The 22,899-nt window shown below is 37.1% G+C and overlaps 1 protein-coding gene across 2 annotated transcripts in view; it reads right to left on the reverse strand.

The window, feature by feature from the left end:
• ME1 (malic enzyme 1) overlaps positions 1 to 22,899 on the reverse strand; it is a 191,225-nt gene that overhangs the window by 82,360 nt on the left and 85,966 nt on the right. The window lies entirely within an intron of this gene.

Below are 22,899 nucleotides of genomic sequence, written 5' to 3' on the forward strand. Positions count from 1 at the left end.
TTCACAAATCTCTCCCAGAGTCCATAATTTCAACTATGTTGACGAGCTGATATTCAGAAAATGTGCTGCTTTCTAAAATTCAGTATGCCAGAACATAACCAAGCCTTTGACCTTTTCCTTCCAAGCTACTAGAAGGTCTTGTTTTGGTCTGATATATTTCCAAATTATAACTTATGAATTACTAAATGTGTTCAAAGTGGTTTTGCAATCACTTTTGGCAATTCGCTCCAGCTACAGCAATTCGCCAGTCTCAACACCTTCACTGGTTCTCCCAGGAACCCTCATATAAAGGCAGTCTTTGCTATTATTTTTCATGAGCCTCTGAAAATGAATAAACTAATTTCTCCAATGTATCTAGCGTGCAATCCTCCCACACATCTGCCCAAACAGCTTGCAGAATAGGTCAGGAGCTTGACTAAACATTTTTCATCCAAAACCAATTTGCAAAACCAGCATGGCTGCAGTACTTGTACATCAGCTTCAATTAGGAAAATATACTAAAGAAAAATACAGACCACCTCTCTTTCCAGGAGAGAGCCTTCAATATACAACAAGAAGTAACAAGGCTGGAAAGCTTGATCAGCCCGCTTCAGGTTGGGAATCAGAAATCTGATTTCTGTATTTTAGAAAAGTGCCTAAATTCCCTTCACAGCTCTTCTATGCTGTAGAACTGAAAAATCCTTTGGATCACAAGTCCCATTCGGAGACTGATTTGGATCAGTAACAAACTTAAAACCTTTGGTGGTAGATTGTTTTCCCTGCGAGTATCCTGGTGCAGACCTACATATAGAAGTGTTTGCCTCTCCCTCACTTTTCTATCTACTTCCATAAAAATTATAGATATCAGATTAGTATGTTTAAAGAATCAATACAAAAATTCAGCTGATTTTTCTAAAATTGTTGTTAAATTCATCACCACTTGAAAACAAACTATTTTCATACGTCACTTACAGACTTTCAGAAGTTGTTACTTAAACTGCTTGAATCGGAGAACAAATAAAGCTCAAAATTAAAATTACTTTGTAAATGAAAGTGAAGTCATTATATTGTAAGCGTTTTATTTGTTCCCTTCCCCAATTCTATGTAGCATTCATGTTTAAATAGCATATTATTTGGCTGAAATAATTTTACCTGTGTATTTACATTATTCTAGGTATTGTAGCACCGAATCAAAATCATAATTATGTACCTATTCCAGATACTACAGGAAAAACTGGCAAGAGCTTGATGTCAGGTACTTTCCAAATTCATTCTCTCTTTTTCATGCTCTTCTTTGTTTTATATTATCATTTCTAATTTTGTAGTCAAGAACTATTTCTGGAATTATTTTTTCATTTCGATTTTGAGTTTGCCTCATTATTTAAAATGACCTCTGGAAAATCTGATAAATCAAGCATAATTTTATTTCTCTGGGAGATAAAATCACAGGAATGGCAAATGAACTGCTTAGCAATGTGATATCTAAAGACAAGTTTGGAAACCCCTTGAGAGTTGTCTCCAGCTTCCCACCAGACGGAGCACACACAGTTGGAAAGCAGAACTGCTGAGTGACAGGAGCGTCTTTCAGGAACATCATGGTAAGACTCAGAAACTACAATCTCATTTCTAATATCCCATTGCCACAGCTTTCCATGACAGTAGGCTTCTGCTACTCCATGTCCTGTGCAAGTATACCACATGCTCCACGGTCCAATTCAGCATAAGTAATTTAACTCCTTTCCAGCTCCTGTAACTCTTCTTCCTAAATTAATTTGTTCTTTTAACATACTTCCACAAGCTTTTTATTAAGCATGGTCCATTTTCTCATTCTGTAAAAAATACTTTAAATGAAAAAAAAAAAAAAAATCTTTGGTCCCTTTATTTTTTAAATTCTGAAGACATATTTCCTAAACACTTTGTGGCCAGACTGAGTCATGCTGATTCCTTCAAGACGACAGCTTAAGTTGGGCAGTGATTTTGTGAAAATTCAAGAGAAGTAGGCATTCACAGTTATGCTCTTAAAAAGTGCTAAACAAGCCATGGGTCTGCCTTGAAATACAGGCTCTTAGAGTCCATTTGCTACTTTTGCATCTTTCATGTCTGTGAGCATTTAAATCTATAGCCAATGCTAAAACTCAGAACTCTGAAACAGCTCCATTTTTAAGAGCACTACTTGAATTTATTCACATATCTTTGATGTTGAAATTTAATACAGAATATTTAAAACAATTAATACAGTGTTTCTGGGGTATGTTTAAAATTCCAGCCTGGGAAGTCTCGTAAGCAGAGACAACTAATTCAGAGACACATCTCTGATGAAAAGCTTGGCCAGTTATATACCCAGAGTCCAAAATTCCTTTACAGCTCAGTGCATTCTGCTTCACAAGTGTTACAGTTTGACAAGAAATACGCCCAAAAAGTTCCTTTATAGTCCTCTTTGGAACAACGTATGAAGAAACCCGGGGCGGAGACAAAAGAATGAAACATTCAGCAAGTGAAAAGAACAGTGGTCACGTCTGAGCCCCGAGTGGCAAACCATTGTGGAGCAGCTCCCTTTGCAAAGGGCACTGAAGAATGAATAAGCTGCTTAAGCACATTATCCCCTTATTCAGGTCAACACCATGCAAACCGGGTCCACGGTGCTTGTTTTTTTCAGAGGGTTCACACATCTTGAGAGATTAACATTTGCTATCAACTATTTCATGGCTTTCAAAACAGATTATCGAAAAGAAAGTTCCATCCTACAATTGAGTATGTCAAGCTGACATGATGATTAGGTACTTTTCCTCAATGACTTGGGTTTCTTTTGTTCCCCAGCTTGTTGTCAAAGCTTAAACTTTGTTTTGTTCTTTTGAAAACTGAATCTCCTTCAAAACATAACTCTGCTTTTTTCAGATTAGTCAGTTTGTTATGCATATTAAATGATACTGAAAAAGTTAACGCCAGTTTATTTTTAGACACATTTACTCTAGGCTAAAAAAAAAAAAAGTTCTAAAACACTCAGGTTTAGCAATGTGGTACAGTCAAGCCTTAACAAATAAGGTTTTACAAGAATAAAGGATTTAATTGAGGTTCTGGTACTGGAAATATCATTTAGATCTACTTAGAATTAGCTGTGTAAAATAACAAAGAGTTCTTTGAAGCACCACCTGAGCATATTAAAACTGTAATGACCTTTGGGGTTTTAAGAAAAAGGCAAGCCATTTATACCGTCTTACTTGTGCACACTTATAGTAAAGAGATCAGCAAACCATCAAAGTTCAAGCAAGGCTTGAGCTGTACACCTGGCCCTAATTTAGCTACAAAAGCCAAACGAGCAAGAAACAGAAAATTGCACACATATATTTCATCAGTTGAGAACAAACATGCTGAAATGTCATCTATTCTCAATATTGGCACTGTGACATTTCTTTGGAATAGATATATATTTTAGTGAACCGCTCCATGGAAAATTGGAGATGAAGTACTGCGAGATACTGAGCCTTTCCACTCACAAAGACAGCAGCAGAGAGCGTCCAGAACCTCTCAGTGTCACCTAGAAAGTGTTTGGTGTACAGTAATGCTTTAGAGCAGCAACTCCCCTCATGCCATTAAAACGTCAAAAAACATCCAACAGTTCACAATGCAAAACAATTTGCATTAGAGCTACAATTATAAAATTAAAAGATAACTACATTTGTATGGGACATCAGAAACTCTGAGACAAAGACATGCCATGTGCCAGAAATGAAACACATGAAACACCAGAGTATGATTGGTCTAAGAGGGCACACAGTTACCAAGAAAACTGGGGGAATGCTGCTGCTTTTTCAAGTGTTCATATTTTCTTACATTAATACACTGTAAATTCTTTCTGTAAACTTCTTCTCTCACTTTTCACAGGTTGGGGAAGGGATGGTGAGCACAGGGGAATTTCTGTTCTTCAGGAAAGTCAAGACATTTTAAACTCTTTTTTTGGTTCCACAGGATTAAAATTTCACTTGATGTGAAACTTATTCCAATAAAAGAGTTAGCCAGTCAGAAACAACGTCAACATCTTGGACTTAACTTCAGCTTCTATCAATACTAATTACCCAGTAATCAATCTGCGTTCATTTAAATTCGTTTGCAAGCACTAACATGCTGAATCACAATTTTCTGTCCTGCAAGAACTGCTTACAGCTGCAAAGTGTTTTTTATGGCATTAGGAAGAATGTATAAGATTTCAATTTATATTAGACTACGAAGCCTTTTTTTCTTTGCATAAGCTTATTTTGAAGTCTGAAATACAGAATGATGCCCTTAAAACTGTAACAGATTCTGTGTTTCCAAATGCTAACTGAATTTCAGATGTGCTGAATGCTGCAAGTAACACTGATGCTAATTGGGTTTGATGATGCATAATACTTTGCAAAAAGAAGTTTCATAACCAGAGAGCTAAAGATTTTTTTAAAATTTTGTTTTCTCTGAACTACACTGGCCCCATGAAGAGATCATGGCCTCTCCTACCTAAAGACTAGACCTCTGTCAACACATATGAAAACTGCAATGGGCCTCCTGAACAAGAGAAAAAAAGGGGTCAATTTTTCTCTGTTTCTCCCCAGAAGGAGACCTCATCTTTGGGAGTCTCAGATAACACTTTATCTGGACATCCCCACAGGCAGGTACTGGCATACAGAGTATCACCTCTCTTTGCACCTCAGTTTCCTCCAGGGGATTCCCCATAGGACAGGATGATCCCAAAACATGAGGCCAAAAAAGGGGTGTCACAATGGGTTGTTCTAGGTATAAATAAGGAGGAAAAACCCCACACATTGGACATAAGTTTAAAAAGTTGAGTCCAACCTTGCTAGACTTTCTAAACCCAAGTGGCTGCCAGTACTTGAGAGTCAAAGACACTGTGTATGCAGATAACAGTTATACTATAATTAACATTTTTCCATCTGTAACCCTAAAAACATCACTGAAGACTGCCCATTGTCTGTCCAGACAAAATTATAGACCGGAGACAGTCAAGAATTTAAAAGATAATACATTCACAATGTTCCTTTGACATCAGTCCTAAATAAAGTGCTAGAAGGGAACAATTGCTGTGGAAAAAAATTAATAGCAAAGAATATTATTATTTTTGAGACAGTTCAAAATATAAATATTTATTAATACTCTAATAAAGCAATATCCTAATGTAACAGAAAAGAAGTTACAGTATTTCAAATTCTGTTTAAAGTAATTTAAGATTGTGCTAAAAAATAAAGAGAAAATGTTCTCTTCCATATGTGCATAGTTATATCCTATAGTTTTTCACAGCTACATCAGGTGTTTTCAGTTATTTCTCCTTAAAGACAAGCTTCACTTATCCAGTCCAACTTGTTCTTTCCTTTCATAAGGTTGTTTATCTGTCAATTTGACCTTTACATCCTTTGCTTGCTGCCTTCTCAGGAAGCATACTTATTTCTTAACCTGAAGAGAAATTACCAGTTGTAGTTTTGAATGCACACTGAACACCACTGCTTATATTCTAGTTATTTTCTTATGCATGCAGATATCTTTACCCAGCTGAAAAACTGTTAGCTCCAGCAAACTTCAATTTAACAAGAAAATAATAAAAAAAACCAATCACTCTAATGGCTGGAAAGAATGCTTCAGGAAGGAATCTTGTAATACACTATGAAATTACCACAGCCTCTCTCCAAGCAAGAGGCTGCACAAAGCCAAGCTGTGCCAAGGACATTCTGTGGGCTGCTTCTGGCACATGTATGTGGCACTGAATAAAGGCCCCAGTGTGCAAGGGCTGCAGGCAGATGGCAGGCTGCATGCCGAGTGGGCACCATCCCTTCAGCCCTCTTGCATGGCACAATCCACCTGCATCGCTCCTTCCCTTGTCGTGGGTACCAGAAGGGCTCTCCCAGGAAGTCAAATTAATTCCCTTGCACTAGCATGCAAAGCCAAAGACCATTCAGTCCAGTAATGGTAACATTTATAAACATACATAAAATATACAAAATAGCGCAAGCTATGTGAGCCATCGTTAGGGAGGGAGCACCAACCGCAAAATCCAAAGAGAAAAAGTTGCTGCAGCAAGAGGCAAAAGCACCAGATTTTTCAAGAGGCTGTTGTGCTCTCAGCTCTTCGACTCGCACAGTGTGTTGGCATTTGTGTGCACAAGTCAGTTTGTAGAATCAAGTGATGGACTCAAGGCTGTTGAGGGTACAGGGGCGGGTAGCAATGATGCCTACTGGTTTGAGTCTGTCAGGTACATCTGAGACACTCTGCTAGCTTCCCTTCAAAATATTGGAAATTATAAAAAAGGTTTTAGACATCAAAAGTTTACCTCAAGGTTTTTAGGTGTAATTCAAGATTTCTCTGTGATTGAAACTCACAATACTGGTTACAGCCAGGTGCCCATCAATGATGCATACTCCTAAGGAAATTCTTTTCTAGACTGACATTTCCATTCCCAACCACCTGGGATTCACAGGGACACATGAACTCTTCTGGATTGGCTCTGAAAGTTACAAGTAATACACAGTATAGCTTCACTATGTATTTTGCCATATTTTATATTGAATAGTAAAAATACATTTTTTTAGAGGCAATAATATATCAGACATCCGATGAATTATACCTTTTTCAGAGCAACTAGGCTTTTGTTCCACCTGTTCACCTTTCTGGTACACAGTGTAAGAGATTCACACAAAAATGATAAAGCTTTTCCAGCAAGTCTCCACTGATATTAAAAAAATTTCTTGCCGTAAAATTAATCGGAGAATCTAGCAAAAACTGTTCTGAACACCTTGTTCTTTATGGCAGTTTCCAATTAGGAGACACCTGGGAATACAGATGAGTGGTGAAGCATACTCCAGGCTATATCTTTGTTAGCCAACGGATAAAACAAAAAATAATTGTCTTTCCCTGAAATTTAAATGTCAGTGGAACTTTTTTCAGATAAAACAGCTTACATTGATGCTTTTCAACCAGCTTAACTTCTAGAAAGCATTAGAAGCAAATATCATGTAACTGCCATCACTGAATCTGCAGCACAAGCCACATGCTGTTCCTAAGGAGAAAAACAGGTGTTTTATTCAGGACTGGATTAGATGTTGTTTATGAAAGTACTGTAATTGAAAAAAACCCACTGCATTCAAAGCCAGCAAGTTAGTTTTCAATTTTTCATACTAGAAAATGAAAAACTAAAGTGGTTTTCAATCAGAAACATACAATTTTGCCAACATCTGTTAACTGAAAGTTAGCTTCAATACTAAAATCATAAAGTCCTTGTTAGGCTGACCTTTCCAGCACTAGAGTTCTTTTCCTAGTACCATGCTTGTGTACCACCACCACCACATGGATGCATCAGGTCCTTCCTTTAAATCTACATTTAACTTCTAGACCAAGTAGCCACTATGCCAAGCAGGTCATTACCAAGAGACTTGATTACCAGGAGGAAGGGGAAACAAGTTCTAATCTTGGAATTTCCTTAATTTATACAAAAGAAAAAGTATATAAAGATCCATTTTCTGTGCAACTTGTGCCAATCTGAAAATAATGGCATGCTTTGTACAAACAGGGCACTGTCTCCATGGGTGGAATACAGAGATGGTTGTATTTCAGGTATGAGCACTAAGTGGAGACAAGCAACATATCTACAGTGACACACTTCAATGATCATTTAATTTGCTCTTTACTGCAAAACTCTTAAGAAGTTCTGAATTTACACCTCCCAGCAGATGCCTGAAAGTTTTGCAGGGACAACCAGCACAAAACCTCCCTGAAATTTTCATTTTATCCTTGTTTATTGTTTGAAGGACCCTAGATAAATTTAAGTAACATTCACCAGAGGTTTTCTAATTCTGCTTCTTCATCATCATCTGACTATAACCTGTCTTTTTCTCCATAGACAGAAGTCTGTGATTGCACATAAACAGTTACAGGTGTTATTTCAATGCATATTTTCTGGTTGTGCTACTAAGCTAAAAAAAATCTCCCAGTTCCTCAGCTTGACAATTACTTCTTGAAAAAGTTTTATAAATGAAATAAGAGAAAAAACCCTCATCTCTCATGTAACAGGATAAAGTCAAGAGTGGCTAAAATATGCCCTGGGCTGAGGAAGCACTGAAGAGGAGTCACTAGTCCTAACTAGCCATGAGAAAACTCCATTCTGGGCAATTCTGACAAGCCCTGAAAAGCACAGGTTCCCACTAACAGAGCTCATACAACAGCCTGCTCCTCTCCCTACAAATTTTTCTCTTTTTCTTAGACATGACACATTAGCCCCACTGAATACTGCTTTCTGCCTCTTCCTCAGGAGGTTACAAATGATTTTGCAACAAAAGAGCATCACCACACTGTCTAAGGTGGTACTGTGGCACTAGTTGGCTAGCATGTTGCCAGAACTGTACCTAGCTGAGTTAGTAAGGAGATCAGAGAGTGTGCGTTTTAAGAAAAATAAAATAAACAGCAAGATAAGTACTCTGCAATATGTTTAACAGTCTCAGAGAACTCTCCTTATGTTAACATCTGTCTGAAGGAATAGGGACAATGCCAATTCCACAAATTTGAGTTGGAACTTGGAAGACACTCCGACCATGGGTCTGGAGCAACATTTTATCAGACACAATTTGAGGATGTATAACTCTTACACAGTAAAACTGAAAACAAAGAGTTGTCTGCATGACAGTGGCATTTCTTGAAAAACTTAATCCTTTGCCTATTAAGTAAACAATAGTCCTGAAAAATCCAACATAATTTAGGACTTTAGCAGATCATGCTCCACATAATTATTAATATTTTAACATATAAATAATAATCAGAAAACAAAGTAATCTGACAAGTCTTTTTTATTTTATCTATGCTTTTCAGACCATGTAACAAATCTCCTGTGCTGAACCTGACACCTGCTTTCTACAAAAGCTTTTACAGAATCCCAGAAAAGGCTCAGACCAACCATTAAGCTCTCCACACAACTGACCTTCAACAGCCCCCATACAGTTAATGACTACCATTTCTTCTTCATGAGCCCCAGCAACTAACGGCCAAAACCTCAATTTGCATGTCTTGACACAGATCAAGGAACATTTAACGATACCCTCCATATTACATTTTGAAATACAGCTGATGGATAACAGAAACTGGAAGAAGAAATAAATTACCTCAACCGAACTTCCAAAGTTTACTGCTCTCAAAAACATGAGGGAGGACACAGATCTCCACCCCAAAATGCTGACAGAATGTACCTACTTGAGGGTCCAGCAGTAAGTGCTTATAATATATCACAGAAGGTGGCCAAACAATAATATTTAAGAGGGCCAAAATAGTACCCACAGTAGCTTATACAGTACCCTAAAATCAAGTATAGCCTCAGTGAAACTTTTTATACAAGCTCTTTTTTTTTTTTTTTTTTTTTCTGCAAAGTTACCATGAGTGTAGCTATCTTAATAGATTACCTTCTTCAGGTTAATCAGGAGAGTATGACAAGATACAGCTGCTTGAGGTGGTACAACTACTTTGAATAAATCAAACTTTCCTGCACCTTTTCTGCAAAGCAACCAGCACACATCACTCCATTTTCATTCACTGACATTTCCAGTTTTTGCTTGGGACAGGCAGCTGAAATGTCTGAATATAATGAGTCATCTTGTTTTCAAAACCAGACAAAAAAAAGAAAAAATTAGAATAAAAAATCACAACAAACCACCACCAACAAAGTGAATCAAAGAGCAAAACTTTTTTTAAAAAGGATATCAGTAAAGTTTTGTTATTTAGTAATAATATTCAGAACTCCATCTTACTAATTTTGCTTCACCTGGTAAATGACAGTGATAGCATAAACTTTAAAAAATCTTAAAGATCTCATTTTCATTCATCTTTAATATTCTATTAATAAAAAGAGGTTTACTAACATAATCTTTTGATGTGTGAAACACACATACTGTTGTATCAGCTCAAACATTTTGACAGCATACAAAGTGTGTCTTGAGTCCACCACATAGTTAACTGAACAGAATTCTAACAAATCAGCAAATACACCATTTATAAAACTGAAAATCTTGTTTGATAGTATCAGTACATCTTATGTCTATATCAACAGTTCTGATACTTTGGTTTGATTTTATTTTGCATTCACACCTAACTATAAATCTCCATCACTTGTTGCAGGCTCTTCTCAGTTCTATTATGCCTATTTATTTCATTTAATTCCATAAGCTACTCCCACACAGTCCTTCACCTAGATACCTTTGACTCTGACATCCCTGTCCCCTGTGCTGACACTCAGCCATTTTCTTTACTAGAGCTAAATGGATTGGCCTCTTCCTACACAAACAAATCACATCAGCAATGTCCCTTTGACTGACTGGCAATTATTAGACAAGTCTGGTGATATTATTTCAGTGCTGGCATCTCAGCTGTTGACTATATATCTGTCCTAGCACCAGAAGAAAAAAGGGAAAATTAGTTCTGTGCACAAAATAGATCTGCTAGTGCAAGGCCAACATCTGTAAGAGAGCCTTTACGGTCAACAGGTGACACGTTTTGTCCCAGACACTAGGCCAACTTCTGTGGAGGCACAAATGATGCATCTTATCCCAACTTTTGTGATAATAGCTACATTTATGGCTTATTCCCTCTCTTGTCTTCTTCACTGCCTGTCAAACTGCTGAGGAGGCAGATAGCTAGCAGTTACTATTTCAGAAAGAATGGAAGCCAACCAAAACAAACACTATCTGTTGCTGTCTTCTGAGTATGAAGAGTTGGAAATGTCTAATGTATATTGAAATAAAGTCTGCCATCAGTTTGGTCTATGGATATTCATGCGTGCTATCCAAAATAAGCATTTCCAGATATTCATTTCTGTCCTCTTTTATAGAACCCCTTGTGCTGAAAAGTGAAGTAAGAAGAAATGAAATGGATTGACAGAACTGCAGGTAACATTGGTACACAGCTCATTCTTTCTAAAGTCAGTTGAAACTGAGACTTAAATCCCATGTCACCCTTTATGTTCTTTCCGCTAAAAGCCTCCCCTCTTAAAAATCATTGCTGATATGCTGTTTGGTAAATGTGAAATCTGAAGCACCACCTGGCTTCATGACATTCTCCATGGTCTAATAAAATAGAATATGTCACAAAAGAAATATTCATAAATAGCATATTTCATAAAAATAAATTAACAGTCTCAGAAAAAGAATACAATCTATTCCTAGCCAAAATGGCAAAGTTAAAAAAATTACATTGGATCAAAAGTAACAGACAATTGCTGAGGTCTTCTCACACACTAAGCAGTAAAAGTCATTTCTCAAAGATGCAAAATATTTGTTTAATAAGAGGTTGACATAAGTTCAAAAACAAGTTGTAGTTTGTAAAAGCCTCCTGAGCCACACAGCAACAACATGTCAGATGCAGAGAGAGGCATATCAAGTGCAAACTGAGTATGAAACTCATGTTATCTAACTTAAGAGCCTATAGCAGATATTTCAATATCTAATCTAGCCTAAGCTCTTATTATAGTCAACAGACAAAAAAAGATAGTTTTAAAATACAATTCATCTGATCAATTTGAGACAGCTACAAGATTCTTCTACAAGAAGAATCATCTGCTCCTCTTCATAAAATTAGCCTAGGATGATCACCTCAGGTTCAGGTGATTCTCAGGCTCCACATCTCTTTCTCAGTCATTCGGAACTTACCTATTTTGGTGATGGGGTTCCAGATTCTCAAGACTAATAATTCAAACACAAGTTTATAATTGTCCATTCCATTGAATCTTAAGTATGGGAAAGACAGAAGCAGAAATATTACTGCCTATGTGGGTATACCAGAAAAGTTTAGATTTGGGTTCAGTACACAGGCAACATAGAAAGGCTAGATGGTTACAAGAAGATGGCAAACACTAATCTCTAGCATTTTATGAAAGTATAAGAAGACTTTAAGCAGAGGCAATACAGGATGATGGTAGATGTAACTCTGGCACTGAAATATACAATAATATATTATTTTATACAACATGGATATTAAAAAGATAATATGAACTTGAAAGTCTCCTTTAATTGTACTAGAACTATTGGATGAGTTTTAAAAATTGCAGTAACCTTTAGTTGTACAATGACAACAGTAATCCCCCAGTGAAAAAAAAAATAGGACTCTGTTTAAAAGGACTGTAAGTATATTTGCTACTGAAAAGAAATGTAGATCAAGATATTTTTCATGCCCGTATTAGGGTAAAAGGCGATGAGCGTTATAGTAGTAGTAAGCTAAACAGAGTATCTTTCTACTATTATACTAAAGAAACAAGTGAATGCAGCACCAAACAAAATGCTGATAGCATGCATATTATGAAACTGAGAAATATGTTTAAAGATTAAGTCCTTTTATATTTCAGTTTTATTGGTAAAACTGCTAGTACTCATAGCTGCTGAGCTATGCCTAAGAAAATACGAGAAAAGCATCTAAATGAAAACAAGGGAGGTGATGCAATACATTCCCCTGGGAATGCCATGGTATATAGCAAATTATTTATATTTGTAAATAAGTCAAGACAGTTAACATGGTGCGAAATGCTGCTCCCCTTTGTACACAATTATTTCATAAAAGCGGTAGGCAACATTTTCTATTTCAGATCTTTTAATACATCATTAGTAGAGTGAATCCCTTAGGAAGTTATACATAGTCTTCTACTGAAGATTTAATACAACCAAGGAAATACATAGTAAGGCAGAAGATACAGAAGAAATAGTAATTAAAAAAAAATAATTGCAGATTACTATAGACAAAATAGAAGACAAACTCAGATTCTTCAAATTGCAGTCTTCAAAATACTGAACACACTGTAAAACTCAGTATCTTTGGTTAATTTAGACTCAAGATTTCCCTGTAACCTCATCTCAACAATACGCTGCAGTCATTTCAGGCAAGGGTTTTAGGCCATAGAGGGTAAAAAAACCTTCCTGACTAAAGCTGTATGCAGTTTTAGGAAATTTACTATTTGAGTATTTAGTAAAAAATTAACATCTGATCCTTAGATTTTTAATTGCGGAAGTGAATTCTGAAAAAAAGCAACATCCACTCTTAAAACCAATGAAAATAATTGTGTAAAATACACCATCAGCAAATTACTGATTTCTTGCAAGAAAATCATGATCCAAGAGGTCTCTTTAAATGTTATGGACCTGTATTTTTAAGGCTACCTAACAGATAACATTAACTACTAGCATCAGTTTCCTTGGCATTAACTCAAAACTGAGGTCAACCTCAGCGGGACTTTGAGCTCTTACTGGTTCAAGAAGAAAAGCCAACAGGGAAGAATGAGCCATTTTCCTTTCCTCAGACTAAAGACAGCAACTGTTTGGCTAGTAGGCTTTTAAGTCCTTTCCTTCATTTTTCTTTCTTGCTGTTATTATCCCTTACTCTCCATGAGCATTATTTGATGCATCTTGTCAGTGAGCATGCCTGGACACATCACATTTGCATATGTTTGGTAAAAAAAGAGAGTGTGTGAAAATTGATTATAGCTCTCAGAATAAATCTGGAAAGAAGGCAAAGAAACATATGGAGAAAAAAAAGCACAGACAAAAGTCAGATGCAAGCTACCATGCAGACTGACACATTTAACAAGATTAAAACAGGAAATGTGGTTTCCAAATAAAACAACAGTATTCCAAAATATGCAATATTCTGTGCAAGAAAGGCCTCTCCATCCAGTAACAATTTACCATTTCTGTTGATGACAGGGCCCTGTGAAAATACAGAATTTTCTAACAGCCCAGATATATTAACTCTATGTATGATGTAATGGACGTAACTGTGTGTGAACAAACACGTCCACACAAATGAATGCCAAGTCTGAATATGCACCTATAGTTAGACTGAGATAGGAATAACTAACATTTACCATGATTATTGAAATAAAGATAGATAAATACAGCCGAATTCTTTATTACTTCATTCCTCCTCTCATCACGTATCCTGTAGATTTACATTAGATATAAAGAAGAAATTCTTTACTGTGAGAGTGGTGAGGCACTGGAACAGGCTGCCCAGAGCACTGGTGGATGCCCCCTCCCTGGCAGTGTTCAAGACCAGACTGGACGGGGCTTTAAGCAACCTGGTCTAATGCAAGGTGTCCCTGCCCATGGCAGGGGGGTTGGAACTAGATGATCTTTAAGGTCCCTTCCAACCCAAACCATTCTATTAATCTATGATTCTATGATTATTCTACAGAAAAAATAAAATTAAGTTTATAATATCCTGTGAAGTACTTGCCTCATGTCTACAACAAACAGAAAACTATTCAGGAAATGAAAATATTAATGAGACAAAACCAGCAGTGATAACATATGACTTACAAAGGCCAACATGACATTTTAAATATTGAAGAATAGTGAAGAAAATACAGAAATGATGAAATGTATAAAAGCCCAAAGAAGACTCGAGGGATGTTAGCATTCACCAATGATATGCTTCTAATGTGCAACAGATAAACCACTAATATCGAGCTAAAACTCCTCTGCAATTAATAAAAATAATAAAATTGAAAACTCCTCCATAATAATAAAAATGCCACTCCATTTGAATATTTAAATATAATACAGGTGGTTTCCTTCTTTTTTTTTTCCATTAATTACATTTCCAGTATGTATACTTCATGGCTGCATTGAATATGCCACCTAAAAACTATTATCCAGAATCTGAAGCATTTTTGGCAGCAATCAAACTTTTATATTAAAAAGTAAATGCCTTCATGATAAATAGTAAATATGTTTTGTCACCATATTACACTCATTTTAAATAACTGTATGTTCAATAGCATGTATAAAACCTGTGCAAACTATCCTCTCGTTCTGATAAAACTTAACAATCTCGATCGATATTTCCTTCTAAGAGTAGACTAGTCTTGTCAAGCTATTTCTTTGGATATGTAATGTACCACAAGATCACATAAATAAACCTTTATTTTTCAATTTATTTCAAGCTTCCCTTGAAGGAAGCTTATTTGATATAATTTCTTGTCTGTTGCCTAAAGCCTGTGACTTCATTTACTCTTCCTCATCTGTTTTATTACTTTCTGTGTGTTCTACTGACAATCCAACCTGGCAAGCTTACAAGACTCAACACCTGAGAAACAGAAAGCTAGGAATTTATGGAACAGACTCATGTAAAATAATGTTTTTGGACAGGAAAAGGAGCTGCAACTTAGTCAAAAGACTGAGTTCAACCTGCGTCAATAACAAATCAGCAGTGTACAGCAGAAACATATTCAAGTGATAAATCTAGATTTATTATTACACTTACTATTTCTCAAACATGCCTTAGTTAATACCGAGTCAAAATAACTTTTGAAGCTTTCAAGTTGTGAACGCATTACCAGACATACTGTAACTATTCATTAAGAGAACATTAAAGAGCAAGAAAAGGAAAGTGCTCCAAAAAATTACCAAAAAGCATCAGCTTCTGATAAATTCAAGCACATCATTTAATGCCCCCTTGCACTAAGGGGAAATGGTGGCTCTCATAAGTATCATCCCTTCCCCAGATCAATTTTTAGGTTTGCAAGTCTAATACAGACATCGGCACAGTTTCAGGTGTCCCTTTTGTTTAAATAAAGCATGTTTAGGAGAGATGAGTGATGCCATATTTAGTTTAGAGGTAGCATCTTCTGAAACACAGTGGAAAGATTACTCTAAACCCCCCAGTTTTAGAAGACACATCTATAGAAACAGACTGTACTTGTACATTCCCTCCTCTAATGCATATTCAAATAACTGAATAGATTTAAAAGGAGACTACCAATTCCTCCAAATTAAAAAAAATAGGAGTTTTTTTCTTCTGCACAATGGACTAGACAGAATTGTAATTCAGAAATTACTTTACTTTTCAGGACTTCTGAAGGCTGAAAAGAGAAAAGAAAAAATTATTCATGACAATGACTGTAAGAAAAGTAATATCCTACCACAATATTTTCTTGCCAACTGGAAGTGGGGAAAGGGAAGGAAAAAGGAATATCGATGCATTTTCTCCTTTGTCCAAGTTCTGGCAATGTACTACCAGGGGAGGATCTAAAAGCAAGATCTAAGGGGGAAAAAAAATTTCACTTGTACAAGAGAACTTAACTTGTGAAGGAGAGTGCAATTATCTACTACCAGAATGGCACAGACAGACAGACAGAAGCTGACTCACAAGAAAAAACACAGAAGACTGATTCCATCAATAATTCTACAAATTTTCATGCCTGGAATTCAGCACCGTAGGGCCACAGCATTATCTTTCAGCACCTTCCTCAGTGTGACTGTTTTCTGGAACATGAGAAAAAGCCTCTCTGAGTCAACGAGGTTAATTTGGTCACTGACATTTTAACATAGCTAAATGAAGTTTTGATCACGCATAGTGTCATTTCTATTTCAGAAATACTCAAAACTACTAGGGAACACACTGGATAATATAACCTAGAAACGAAATTCCCATATATGCACCAGATGATACAAAAATAGATCCTTTTTATAGAGACAGAAGCAATCTCTATTCATAGAGTTCAGGAAATGCTACTACTATTTTACGGGAAAATATCACTGAAATGCTGTCTCCAGTTTGAACAACCATCATTCAAGGGGAAAGCAAATGGACCTCTTTAAATTCAGAAAGCATAAGCATTCCATAATACATTTACTACACAAACAACTGCATAAAAGTGCCACTCATCTACCTATGAATGCCAATTTTGGCTGTCTTTTATTTAGAAATCCCTACAGCTGTACATAATTTACATGATTTGATATATTTATATCTTTAGATTGATAAAATATGAAATTTCAGGTTTCCTCTATACTTAGCTTTATTCTGTCCAGGTTTCTATTGGTTGGAATATGAATAATAAAAACGGGGGGGTTCTGTTTTCTCGTTTCCATTTGCACATACATAGGTAGGTATTTTTCAATAACATGAATCTTGGAAGGCTGGTACCAGTTCTTATGATAATTGGAAGTAATTTGGGGAAATGTAGAAAGCTAACTAACCCAAATTGAAGAACTGAGCTTGAATTTGCACCTCAGTTTTTCTGGATTCAGTCTTTCACGACGGATGCCTGTCATTCCTCCAGAACAGATGGAACTGCCAGCCCAGTCATGCTCATTGACCTATTTAGGGCAACTGTGAGAACTGTAACATTCCTGTGTTTAAACATTTCTAGTCAGTTAAGGGGAAAAAATATTCCTAAGTAAGCATGCAGGAAATAACTTGAAATAGCAGCCCACAAGTCCCTGAAGTGTGGCAGATGAAGAAGGAGTAGCTGCCCTAGAAGCTGCCCAGCATGTTTCTCTCTCTTGTGCACTGCTCAATACTTAGACTTCTGTATTTGACAGTTATACAAATAAAGAACTGCTTCAGATACACATTTGCAAAAAGTGATCTGACTGTCATGATTTATCTGTACATTACAGAATCACAGAATCATAGAATGGTTTGGGTTGGAAGGGACCTTAAAGATCATCTAGTTCCAACCCCCCTGCCACTAGACCAGGTTGCTTAAAGCCCCATCCAGCCTGGTCTTGAATGTTTCCAGGGAGGGGGCATCCACAATCTCTCTGGGCAACCTGTTCCAGTGTCTCACCACTCTCACAGTGAAGAATTTCTTCCTTACATCTTAATCTAAATCTCCCCTCTTTCAGTTTAAAACCATTACCACTCCTATCACTACACTCCCCAATAAAGGGTCCCTCCCCATCTTTCCTGTAGCCCCCTTTAAGTACTGGAAGGCTGCTACAAGGTCTCCCCAGAGCCTTCTCTTCTCTAGGCTGAACAACACAAACTTTCTCAGCCTGTCCTCATAGGGAAAGTGCTCCAGACTCTGATCATCTTCGTGGCCTCCTCTGGACCCACTTGAGCAGGCCCATGGCCTTCTTATGTTGGGGGCCCCAGAGCTGGATGCACTACTCAAGGTGGGATCTCACCAGAGCAGAGTAGAGCAGGAGAATCACCTTCTTCTGGCCACACTTCTCTTGATGCAGCCCAGGACACAGTTGGCTTTCTGGGCTGTGAGCACACATTGCTGCCTCCTATTCAGTTTTTCATCCACCAATACCCCCAAAGCCCTTCTCCACAGGCCTGCTCACTTATCCCCCAGCCTGTATTTGTGCTTGGGATTGCCTCAACCCATGTGCAGGACCTTGCACTTGGCCTTGTTGAACTTCATGAGGTTTGCACAGACCCACCTCTCAAACCTGTTCAGGTCCCTCTGGATGACATCCCTTCCCTCTAGTGTGTCAACCACACCACACAGCTTAGTATTGTTGGCAAACTTGCTGAGGGTGTACTCAATCCCACTGTCCATGTTGATGACAGAGATGCTAAACAGCACTGCTCCCAACACTGACCCCTGAGGTACAAACAGTCATCACTGCTCTCTAATTGGACTCTAAGCCATTGACTGCAATTCTCTGAGTGTGACCATCCAGGCAATTTCTTATTCACAGAGTGGTGCATCCATCCAGTCCATGTGTCTCCAATGTACAGAAAAGTATGTCATGCGGGACAGTGTGAAAAGCTTTGCACAAGTCCAGGTAGATTACATCAATTAATGGCGTGCATATATATATATATATATACACACACATATATTTACAGCATATATATATATATATATATATATATGACCAGACAGCTATTTAACTTTGTCTACCCAGGGTAAGAGAAGGTATGCCTGTCCAGCTTCTTTGAAGCCATACAGGTGCAGCTGCAGTGACTTCTGACACCTGAGCAATCCTGATAGCTGGCATGTGGCCATTGTCCCAGCTCTCAAGAAACTCCAGGACACGAAGATGCTTTCTGCTGGAAACTGCCTGTGTAAAATGTTCTTCCAATACCAGCTGTATCGGTTTTTCCATGTTGTGTGAAAGTATTGTTTAAAAGAGTTGAATGCTTTCTACCTTAGGTGAAATTTATGGTTGTTTACATTTCAGTGATAACACACAATTAATCTTTCCAAAGTTCACACAATGGGCCATCGCCAGTATTGAATTTACACATGTAGTCGTTCCAGGATTGCTCTGGCAGCCCTGAACTTGTCAGGGCTTCTCTTGTAAGGTACCAAATAAACTCATTTCTCATTCTTCTGTTAAGTGTCCATTATTAGATTAAGAATTTTATGGTCAGAAGAAACCCTTTCACCACTGGTTTGACTTCTATATGACATAAACCATCTGTCTTTCCAGATTTAATTCCTGCTCTGGCTGGATAATAGTACTTTAACTAATCCATGGCTCATTGATGACCCTTGGACACTAAAAATACTTCCAACAAGTTATTGATAAATATATTAAACATTGCAGGGCAGGGAAAAAAACCCAGCTGAAATACTATAAAATCACAAGTATGTTATTATTCCTCACAGAAGTGTATGTTTTAAATAGCATTTTCTCTACTAACACAGGAGGCCTGCTTGGTATTTTCATTGGTCCAGTTTCCTAAAAGGAACAGGATAAATTCAAATGTGTTACTTCAGGTAAAAAATAAGAGTCAACTAAAAAACTGTAAAGTCACTTTAACATTAGATTAAATTTGTTTTTAATAAGCCCATACTAATCAGCAATAGTTATTTTACCCTCAATTCTTGATTACTCAAACTTTCTGATTTTACTCAATTCTTTATCTAAGGTTAGAGCAACCAGGACTACTGTATTTTAATTAAGAGCCTTAATTTTCATCCAATCTTCCTGAACTTCTCAGTTCATCCCAGGTATATTTAAAAAGCCCCAGTACTTCTTCCCCAGCCAGTTCATCATGGTCCAGAAAGCTTTTACCAGTTGTTTTTTTTTTTAAGAACTGGCCAAAGCATTATTTGGAAATTTTTATGTAAGGATCTTGACAAATTTTTAAAGCTTTTGTTTAATACATTCACTTGCTGTTAATAAAATAGAAAGTAAGACGTCTCACCAACATAGATAAAACTGAGATTTTAAAAATATCTACCATACTTATACTGATAATCTGATATTTCTAAAAGTACCACAATTAAAGTAAAGCATCAAGACCAACTGTTCATAATTGATATAGATTATTTTTCTTTACTGTCTTTTGCTTTTTTATTGCCTATAAGCCCATTTTTTGAACTTGGTTTCCATAATTGGGGTTTGTTGTTTTTTTGGCTTTTTTAAACTGCCAGTTTTCACATCCCTGTAAGCCAGGCTGATTTTTAACCAACAGGCTTGCCTCAACACTTTTTCTTTTGTGAGAGTTTAATAACATGTTTTAAGTAGCAATCATTCACATTTTAATGTTTAAATGTTTTCCCTTGATTCAGCTTGATTACTTCTATCCTCCTTAAACCATCCCACTTACAGTGCTGAGTACATGTGTTTCAGGAAGGTCTCCATTGAGATGTAGTTGTGCTTGGACCTTGACAACTATTACTTCTTCTGCAGTCTGTTTCTTTAACCATTTCAAGGTGATTAACATATACCTCTATAACGTTAGATGAATGCCAGAATCCAAAAATCACATCACTTCAGGATTTGATATCAGTACTGAGACTGATGCCTGAGTATGTTTTACTTGGACTGAAATCCCACCTGAGAAGCACCATCCTCACACCTGCAAAATACATGGCTACTGGGTAAGGCAGAACTTGTAGTGAGGTTGTCATTGTCTGTAGTAAATAACTAATAGTCCAAATAATGTTCTAAATGCTTTGGATAAAAATGTCTTCTCAGCGACTACTTGCCTCCAATTTGTCAACAACTTATGAAACAGGCATATTATTTTTGGCAGTGGTCAACTACACTTCTTTTGGACACTCAGTCCCATACTGACTACATGGAGTAATTTACTAGTTTGGTCATGCAAGCCTTTGTACTATGTCAATTTTTACTCATAAGTAAGTAGTTTTCATTTCTCTTGCTTATCATCTAGGTAATTGTATAAAAATGCTTTATTTGCCTCTCTTCTCTTTCCTTGTTTTTATGAATAGCAGGATAATACCCCAGCTAAAAACACCTCTGCTAAAGCTAGCAGTAACAAGGTTTTTAATTATCATCAGAAATTGAGTGAGTTGTCCCTCAGAGTTACTGCTCTGGGTCCTGTACACAACAAAACAATACAGGATGAGAATTTGTGAAGTTTTTCTTGCAATCTGCTTTAGAGTAAGATTTAATCTTTCTGGAGGATTTTCAGGTTGCGCACGACTGCAATACAGTTGCCAAAAATACATATTTTAAAGCACTGAGGCCCCCACAGAAAGGGAAAAGGAACTAATCTAAATAGAAAACATCTGCACATTTCAAAAAACATGTTCAGCATAATTAATATTTATATGTGCTCAAGTTATGAAAGTGATTTCTATTGTGTCTTATTATGGAAAATACTGGCTAGAGTAAGAAAATATAGCATAAAAATGCAGTTATTTGTCCAAGAGTTTTAGATTTTAAGATAAGGAATTGCAGTGCAATTCCACAGCAGCTTGACCTAATATAACCAGCTTAGCCAGCAAAATGTGATTGCTTTTTCAGCCATTTCAGTTCTCTGCAGCGGCTCACCACCTGGTTAAAGAAACACCAGTGTTAGGGAGGGAACAGGGATATGCTGCTGGGGGAAAGGGAGGGTGTTAGAGGGAAGAAATTAAGGGTGCTGGTGCCCCAGGATCCCTGACTTTCAATTAGCCAGAGAAATGCACCCAAGCTCAAACTAATGAATGTCACTAGGCCCATTCATTGCCTTCAGACAGGGTGTACACCAATACAGTCCTACCTATTCATAACCCACCAGCAGAATTCAGAGGTTTCATTCCCAGTTACAGCTACTGATGCTTAAACATCAGCAACCAGTCCCCATGGGAAAAAGCCACCAAACTTCTACACTTTGAAGTGTAGTCTAGCTCAATCCTGAAAGCAGTTGTGCTGCCTTTAGAATTGACCATAACCCAACCATGATTCCCAGCCTTGATTTTTCTCATGCTGCTGATTTCTCACCCCTGCAAAAACTCAGATGAGCATAAACGGCACTGAGCTGTAAAATAACATAATTCCTTGCATCTGCTACAGCACTGAAAAAAACCAACAAGAATAACTCTTTACCAAACCTCCCATTCATTCAAACTTAGTTTAAGGTCTCTTGTATCAGTAAATTGGCTGGGGATTTTAGACTCTTGGGCAGTGTGTGCATGTTTGAGCTTGACATAGACATAGGCAGGAACAAAAAGCTCCCCTACAGAAGCAGTCCTGTCCTGTGCTGCTAACCACCGTGCTGGCTGGGGACTAAAACACACTCAGCCTCTCATTGCACTGTACGACTAAACTGAAGCAGTTCATAATATGGTCCTAAAATAAGAATCCATATTCCAAAGTGAAACAACAAAAGACATCCTCCTGATCAGAAGGTGAATATCTGAAAGCACCAGCAAACCACAGCTTGCACAATTTTTGTGCATCTTGTAATAATTTAGGTTTGCAACTCTTTCATATGCATTGAACTGATTGTTTAGTCACAAGAACAGTGACATGAAAGTTGAGCTACTGGTATGTGTAAGATTGTTTTGCTATTTGTGTGTGTGTACATACATATGTTTGATATCTTTCAGGACAATAATACTCTATGAAAAATTTAAAATTACAATGAAACTCAAACATAAAACCAAAATGTAAATCCTGATGCAGTGTCAGAAGTAGCTGATGCAATTAACTGCCTAGAAACATTCAATAATAGATTAGATAACTGGCCCAGTTGCTCAAACCAGGAATAAAAACTTTTTATAGCGAAGGAGACTTACTGTATGTGATTTGATATGGCTACGTGCTACAGTGTTCAGATACATCTCACAAGTAAGTCAGTCTGCTTTCAGAGGGGGTTCTTGGGGGACCGAGAGAGGGCAGCAAGCTATTTCTCATTTCAATAATGCTTTCATGATGTATTGTCTAAATTATCCCAGTGGGACAGGGGTGGAGGTGTGTATATAAAGCTGAAAACGCA

This window comes from Athene noctua, chromosome 1, assembly GCF_965140245.1.
Source record: "Athene noctua chromosome 1, bAthNoc1.hap1.1, whole genome shotgun sequence".
In the NCBI taxonomy this organism is placed as follows: domain Eukaryota; kingdom Metazoa; phylum Chordata; class Aves; order Strigiformes; family Strigidae; genus Athene; species Athene noctua.